This window comes from Dasypus novemcinctus, chromosome 3, assembly GCF_030445035.2.
Source record: "Dasypus novemcinctus isolate mDasNov1 chromosome 3, mDasNov1.1.hap2, whole genome shotgun sequence".
Lineage (NCBI taxonomy): Eukaryota > Metazoa > Chordata > Mammalia > Cingulata > Dasypodidae > Dasypus > Dasypus novemcinctus.
In genome coordinates, this window is record NC_080675.1 from 72,054,714 (window position 1) to 72,062,303 (window position 7,590).

The 7,590-nt window shown below is 34.9% G+C and overlaps 1 pseudogene; it reads right to left on the bottom strand.

Moving 5' to 3' along the window:
• Nucleotides 1-314: 314 nt before the first annotated feature.
• LOC101429368 (AP-3 complex subunit sigma-1-like) lies at nucleotides 315-992 on the bottom strand (annotated as a pseudogene).
• Nucleotides 993-7,590: the final 6,598 nt, after the last annotated feature.

Genomic DNA, 7,590 nt, shown 5'->3' on the forward strand with positions numbered 1-7,590 from the left:
AAATTTTTACTATTTGCAGATGGCATGATCCTATATATAGAATGTCTTGAAAACCTACAGCAAAGCTACCAGAGCTAATAAACAAATTCAGCAATATGGCGGGGTACGAGATCAACATGCAACCCTGGGGCTAGTTAATTTCTTTAAAATCACTGAGCAAGAAAAGCAACATCGAAATTCACATACTGATTTTACACAATGTCTATACTATACATTGTCTTTCATAGTGGAGCAAAAATTAAGACTTCCCTCCATAGTAAGTAACTTAGATGACTTTTCACCCTGCAATTTACCTGGGGATAAATTTTATAATTTTATTTAAAACAGGGCAGGTTTGGCACTTTTATACTGACATTGCCAATGTTAATATTTCTTGGGAACTTAGGAAGATTTACATTCCTTATAGTTGATACAGAATAGGCTGGAACTCCTGTTAAACCAACCTTAGATTTCTCCAGTTTATTTTGTGCATCAGTTTGTATAACAATCTCATTCCTATTGGTCCTCAATGCCATTCTTTCATCATCATTTCTGAAAGACTATTGTTTATCTTCTCTACATAGAAATTAAATTCAGTTCACAGACATTGTCAAAACATTTGTCCAGTGTTTCCACAAATACCTAAATTAGACCTAAAATGCCAATTCACTTTGTAAAGAAACCACACAGAAGACAAAGTATAATGTGGTATAATGTCTATAAATCAGTTTGTTGTCAGATCCTCTTATTAACTAGATTTAACTCATTTGGTCACAGTAAGTTACACAGCTTAAGACTGTTTATCAAATCTTCCTTCTAGGAAATTAAAAATATTTTCATCTTTCAGATACAAAACATAAAATCTCCTTTATGATTTGTTGTTGTGTATCTTCAATGTAGGCCTGGTAGAACTTGGAAAGCAACAGTGTCATATGACTGTTGAATATAAGGATGGGCTCAATCCTGGCAGGCCAGGGTTGATTCGGTGGACACTGCAGTCCAGGACTGAGCATCCTTTTTTTTTGCAAATAACTTTATTGATACATATTAATAAATCCATTCAAAGTGTAGAATCACTGATATTCAGTATTAATCACATATTGTCCATTCACCACTTCAATCATGTTTAGAGCATTTTTATTATTCCAAGAATAGTTTTTTAAAATCCCTCATTCTCTCTCAATCTCTCTATGATTTCCCTGCCACACATAGCTGCTATTCTGTTTCTCTCTCTAGTTTATTTGTATTTATATTTGTAAAAAGAGTTATATATGCATTATCACCCATATTCATATTTTAACTGAGGTTTCACAGTTATATAGTCCCATATTACATTTTTAAACTTTTCTTCTAATAATATACATGACCTTAGACTTTCTTTTTTCCACCACTGTCATACTCATATAATAACTCTGCTAGTTACAAGTATAATGATGTGTTCACCATTTCTACTCATTTCCAAAGGTTTACAACCTGTTTACCAAAATGCTGCACAGGTGAAACGTCAGCTTTCCATTCTCTACCTTCCTATATTCTGGTGACCTATATTCTAATTAATAATTCCATGAGTTTACACAGTATAATTAGTTCATAATAGTGCAATCATACAGTATTTGTCCTTTTGTGTCTGGCTTGCTTCACTCAATGTAATGTCCTCCCAGTTCATCCTTGTTATCTTATGCTTCACAAATTTATTTTTCCTACAATTGCATAATATTCCATCTTGTATATACACCAAAATTTGTTTGTCCATTCCTCCGTTGATGAATACCTGGGTTGTTTCCAACTTTTGTAATTATGAATAATGTCACTATGAACATCGGTGTGCAAATGTCTGTTCGTTTTACTGCTCTCAGTTCTTCTGGGTATATACCTAGTAATGGTATTGCCAGGTCACATGGTAAGTCTATATTCAACCTCCTTATGAGCTTACTAACAGTTCAATAATGTGGCTGTACCTTTTTACTTTCCCACCAACAGTGAAAAAACATTCCTATCTCTCCACATTCTCTCCAACATTTATAGTTTTCCAATTTTTTATTAGTGACCAGTCTAATAGATGTGAAGTAATACCTCATTGTAGTTTTGATTTGCATTCCATAATGGCTAGGAATTGAAAAACATTTTTTCATGGTTTTTTTTTTTTTTGACATTTGTATTTCTTCTTTGGACAACTGTCTTTACAAGTCTTTTACCTATTATTAATATTTTCTAAGTCAGGTCATTTGTTTTTTTATTGTTGAGTTGGAGTATCTCTTTACCATAGATACTATATGCTAAATTGAATATGTGATTTCCAGATATTTCCTCCAATTGTGTTAGCTTCTTTTCACCCTTTTGACAATGTCCTATTTGGGACCCTTTACCCTTCCAAATAAGTTTGAAAGTTGGCTTGTCTATTTCTGCAAAAAAGGGTGTTGTGATTTTTACTGGAATTGCATTGAATTTGTAAATCAGTTTGGGATACAGCAAACTAATCCCAAACCAAGCTGATGGGAAGAAATAGTAAAGATCAGAGCAGAAATAAATGAAATCAAGAACACAAAACAATAGAAAGAATCGACAAAACCAAAAGTTGTTTCTTTGAGAAGATCAACAAAATCTACAAACCCTTAGCTAGACTGACAAAGAAATAATACATATGCAAATAAATAAAATCAGAAATGAGGGAGGACATTACAATCCTACCCCACAGAAAGAAGAGAGATCATAAGAGGAGACTGTGAACAGCTGAATGCCAAAAAATGAGACAATGTAGATGAGATAGACATATTCCTAGAAACACATGTACCACCTACACTGTCCCTAGAATAAATAGAGACCTCAATAAACTAATCACAAGTGAACTGGTTGAGGCAGTCATCAACAGCCTCCCAAACTGGGGAGAGGATGTAGCTCAGTAGTTGAGCACCTGCTTTCCATGTATGAGGTCCTGGGTTCAATCACTTGTACCTTGATAATAGAAAAAAAAATAGTAAAAAAAAAAAAAAATTCCCAAAGATGAAAAGCCCAGGACAAGAATTCTATCAATCAATCAAAGATGATCTAAAATCAATCTTACTTAAGCTCTTCCAAAAAATTCAACAGGAAATAACATTATCAAACTCATCCTATGAAGTCAATATCACCCTAATAGCAAAATCAAATAAAGATACTACAGAAAAAGAAAATTACAGATCAATATTTCTAATGATATAAACATAAAAATCCTCAACAAAATACTTGCAAACAGAATTGAAAAACACATTAAAAGATTTAAACACCATGATCAAGTGGATTTTATCCCAGCATGCAAGGGTGTTTCAACACAGGGAAATCAATTAACATAATAAACCACATTGATAAATTGAAGCATCAAAGTCACTTGATCCTCTCAAATGATGCAGACAAGGCATTTGACAAAATACAGCACACTTTCTTGATAAAAACACTCTAAAGATAAGAAGGAAGCTTTCTCAGCACGGTGAAATGCATATATGAAAATCCTACAGCTACTTTTGTACTCAATGGTGAAAGACTGAAATTTCTCCCACTGAGATCAGGAACAAGACAAGGATGCTCACTGTCACCACTGTTATTCAATATTGTGCTAGAAGTTCTAACTAGAGCAACTAGGCTAGACAAAAAATAAAATTCATCTAAATAGGAAAGGAAGAAGTAAAACTTTCCTTATTCACCAATTCATTTTTTAAATCACCAATTCCACTCATTTGGGACAAATAATCTCATCAACAAATGGTGCTGGGATAATTGGATATCCATATGAAAAGAATGAAAGAGGGCTCCTATCTTCCACCATATACAAAAATTAACCTAAATGGATCACAGGTCTACGTATAAGAACCAGAACTATAACACCCTGAGAAGATAATATAGGATATCATCTACAGGATCTTGAGTTAGGCAATAGCTTTTTGGATTTTAAACCCAAAGCACAAGCAATGAAAAAAAAAATAGATTAATGGGACCTCCTCAATATAAAAACTTTTGTGCATCCAAGGATTTGTCACAAGACTGACAAACAACCTACTCTTTGAGATAAAATATTTAGAAAGCACATATCCAATAAGGGTTTAATATCCAGAATATACAAAGAAATCCTACTCAATAATAAAAAGATAAACCAAAAAACTTAAAAAAGTGCAAAAGACGAATAGATATTTCTCAAAAGATAAAAACTGTTAAAAACAATCATGAAAAGATGCTTAACATCACTAGCTATTAGGCAAAAAAGTTTTTATTTTTCATTTTAATACCCAAATTAATTTTACTTTATTTTAGTTTCTCAAAATTAGTACATATTCTATTTCTAATCTTTAAACCTGTCATTACTATTTCATTTTACTACTAATTGAATTTGGCAATATATTGGCTTCATGTTTTAAGAAGTTTTGGACCACAGAAGGCTCAACTATGGCAAGGGAAGAATGCTGGTATGGGGTGTTATTGATGGGGTACACACGGTTGGGAGAGAGTTCTCCAGGATATGTATATAGGGGACATAAAAATGTTTGGATATATGTTGGGTATTTTCATGGAAGTTAGAGTTAAAATGACAACTGAGGGAGTGCTGAGTGCCTAGCCAGGGGAGCTCTGTCACATTCCCCAATGGAACAGCAATAATCCCCCAAGTGCAAGGGCAAAGACCAGTGAAGAAGGATGCTCTAATGATGAGTGCTTACTACTGATGACTATGCTTATGAGCCTGTATGCCTGAAATTTGAGCTAGGCCTAGAGCCACAAGGTTCCTAAGAGTTACCTCCTGAGAGCCTCTATGTTGCTCAAATGTGGCCACTCTCTAGTATGTAAACACAATACCTTCCCCCATCATGGGACATGACTCGCAGGGATGAGCCTCCCTGGCACCAGGGGATTATTACCAATCACTAACTAATGATGCAACTAGAAAAAGACCTTGACTAAAAGGGGGAAATGGTAAAGACAAATGAGTTTATATGGCTAAGAGTCTTCAAAAAGAGCTAGGAGGTCTTCAAAGGGGTCGTGATTACACACTCATCAGCAGGATTCCAGAGACTGCCAAAGTAGTTACAACCTCAATTACTGGTACTCCTGAGGGCTACGGAGACACATAGGTTTTTACAATCATGGCAGTTGGCTCTGGAGTTCAGTGTCTTGTCAGTGGGCCCTAATTTGGAATTTGCATTCCTGAGTGTGATGGAGTTGGACTCAGATGTGAACTTTCTACACGTCTCTTCTGTTACTTTTACTCAACCTGTAATTGGTGCTGGGTTGGTGTATACCCAAGAGACTTCAATATCTGGACTGGCCATGTGCCAGCTAGGTCCTGCACCTCAGCAGAGTTGGAACTTCTACTCTCTAGTTTGTTGGACTTGCACAGGACAGCTAACAGGGAGGTGAAGATGGTCAACCACTACACCAGGGAACAGAGAATGCCTACAACTCCAAGCAGGAGAATCGCATCCATCAACTGTATGGATCTAAGCCCCCTCTCAATACAGAGGTGGAGAGGACATCACCAACTCAGGGTCCACAGAATGAAGGAATAAAATATGAATTAGAGTGAATTTACTGGTATTATACGATAGAACTATTGTGACTAGTAATGGAAAAAACTGTATCATTGATGTGGAGAAAGTGTCCATGATAATTGCTGAGAGCAGGGAGAGGAAAGAAGAGATGTGATGTAGGGGCATTTTTGGGATTTGGAGTTGTCCTAAATTATATTGCAAGGACAGATGCTGGACATTATATATCCTGCCATAACCCACTGAATGTACTGGGGAAGAGTGTAAACTACAATGTAAACTATAATCCATGTGGTGCAGCAGTGCTCCAAAATGTATTCACCAAATGCAATGAATGTACCACAATGATGAAAGAGGTTGTTGATGTGGGAGGAGTGGGGTTGTGGGGTGTGGGGTATGTGGGCACCTCATATTTTTTAATGCAACTTTTTTGTGATCTATGTATCTTTTGAAAAAGACAATTTAATTTTTAAAAATTTTAAAAATCACGGTGAGATAGCATTTCCATCCATTATAATGTCTTCTACTGAAAAAAGCAAGTGTGGTAAAGGATGTGGAGAAACAGTAACACTCACACATTGCTGGTGGGAAAGTGTAATGGTGCAGATACTTTAGAAGACAGTTTGGCAGATCCTCAGGTATCTAAATATAGAAATATCAAATGGTCCACCAATCCTGTTATTAGGTATATATCCAGATGATTTGAAAATAAGGACTTGAACAGATATTTGCACACCAATGTAGACAGCAGAATTATTTTCAAATGCCAAAAAATGAAAGCAACCCAAGTATTCATCAATTGATGAATGAATAAACAACATGTGGTATAAAAATATAGTAGAATAATATTCAGATGTAAAAAAAAAAAGTGAGGCTCAATGCATATGACATCATGGATGAATGCTGAGGACAATGTATTAGTGAAATAAGCCAGAAACATAAAGATAAATATTGTATGAGCTCACTATTATGAACTAGTTATAATAAACAAGTTTATAAGGTTAGAATCTAGATTATAGAATACCAGGAGAGAGATTGGAGTTAGAAAATGGGAAGTCAATGCTTAAACATGTACAATAATTTAATTTAACTTGATTGTAAATGTTTAGAAATGGATGGTGGTGATAGTAGCATGTTCTTGTGTGTATAATTAACAACACTAAAATATATACGTGAATGTGGTTAAAAGGGGGAAACTTTAGGTCTTATATGTTACTAGAATACAGATCAAAAGATAAAATATAGGATGGTATAACACAGTGAACCCAATTGTATTCAATGAAATACATCTAATAGTACAAGTATAAGAATGTCCTTTCAGGAATTAGAACAAATATGTGACACTTACATAAGGTTTTTTTGTTTTATTTTGGTTTGGTTTCTTGTAGGAACAACAGTGACGTGGCTGCAGAGGGCTCTCTAGTGGTTGAGAGGTAGGCAGTGGAGGGCACCCTGGCCGCCTGGGTGCTGCCTCCTGCCCAGATGCCTGCACACACTCAAGCACACTGCACACACTCAAGACACTGCCCCACGCAGCTGGCGGCGGCGAGACATAAGGTGTTTATAATAGGGAAGTGTATGGAAAAAATACCCATAAGGCAAACTATGCACTGTAGTTAATAACACTATTTAATAATTTTTAACCAATTGTAACAAATATAACTACCTTTAAAAATTAGTACAATCACATAAAAGTGCAATTGCAAAAAACTTTCCACACCAATGTAAGGTGTTGGTGATGGGATGATGTAAGGAAATGCTATATTTTATGCATAATTGGTCTGTAAACACACAATTTGTCTAATAAAATTTTATTTTAATTAATAGTTACTTGAAAATTTAAATTAAATGCAACTACTAGTTAGGTTAACTTCACACTTTTTTTGAAATAAATATTTTAATTTTTTAAAGATACTTAGATTACATAAATGTTACATAAAATTTATAGGGAATTCCCAAATGCCCCACACTCTACCCCTTCCACATTTTCCCACATTAAAAACATCTTTTATTAGTGTTGTACATTTGTTAAAATTGATGAACACCTTTTGGAGGATTGCCACTAAGAATGGATCATAGTTTACACTCTCTTCCACATATTTTT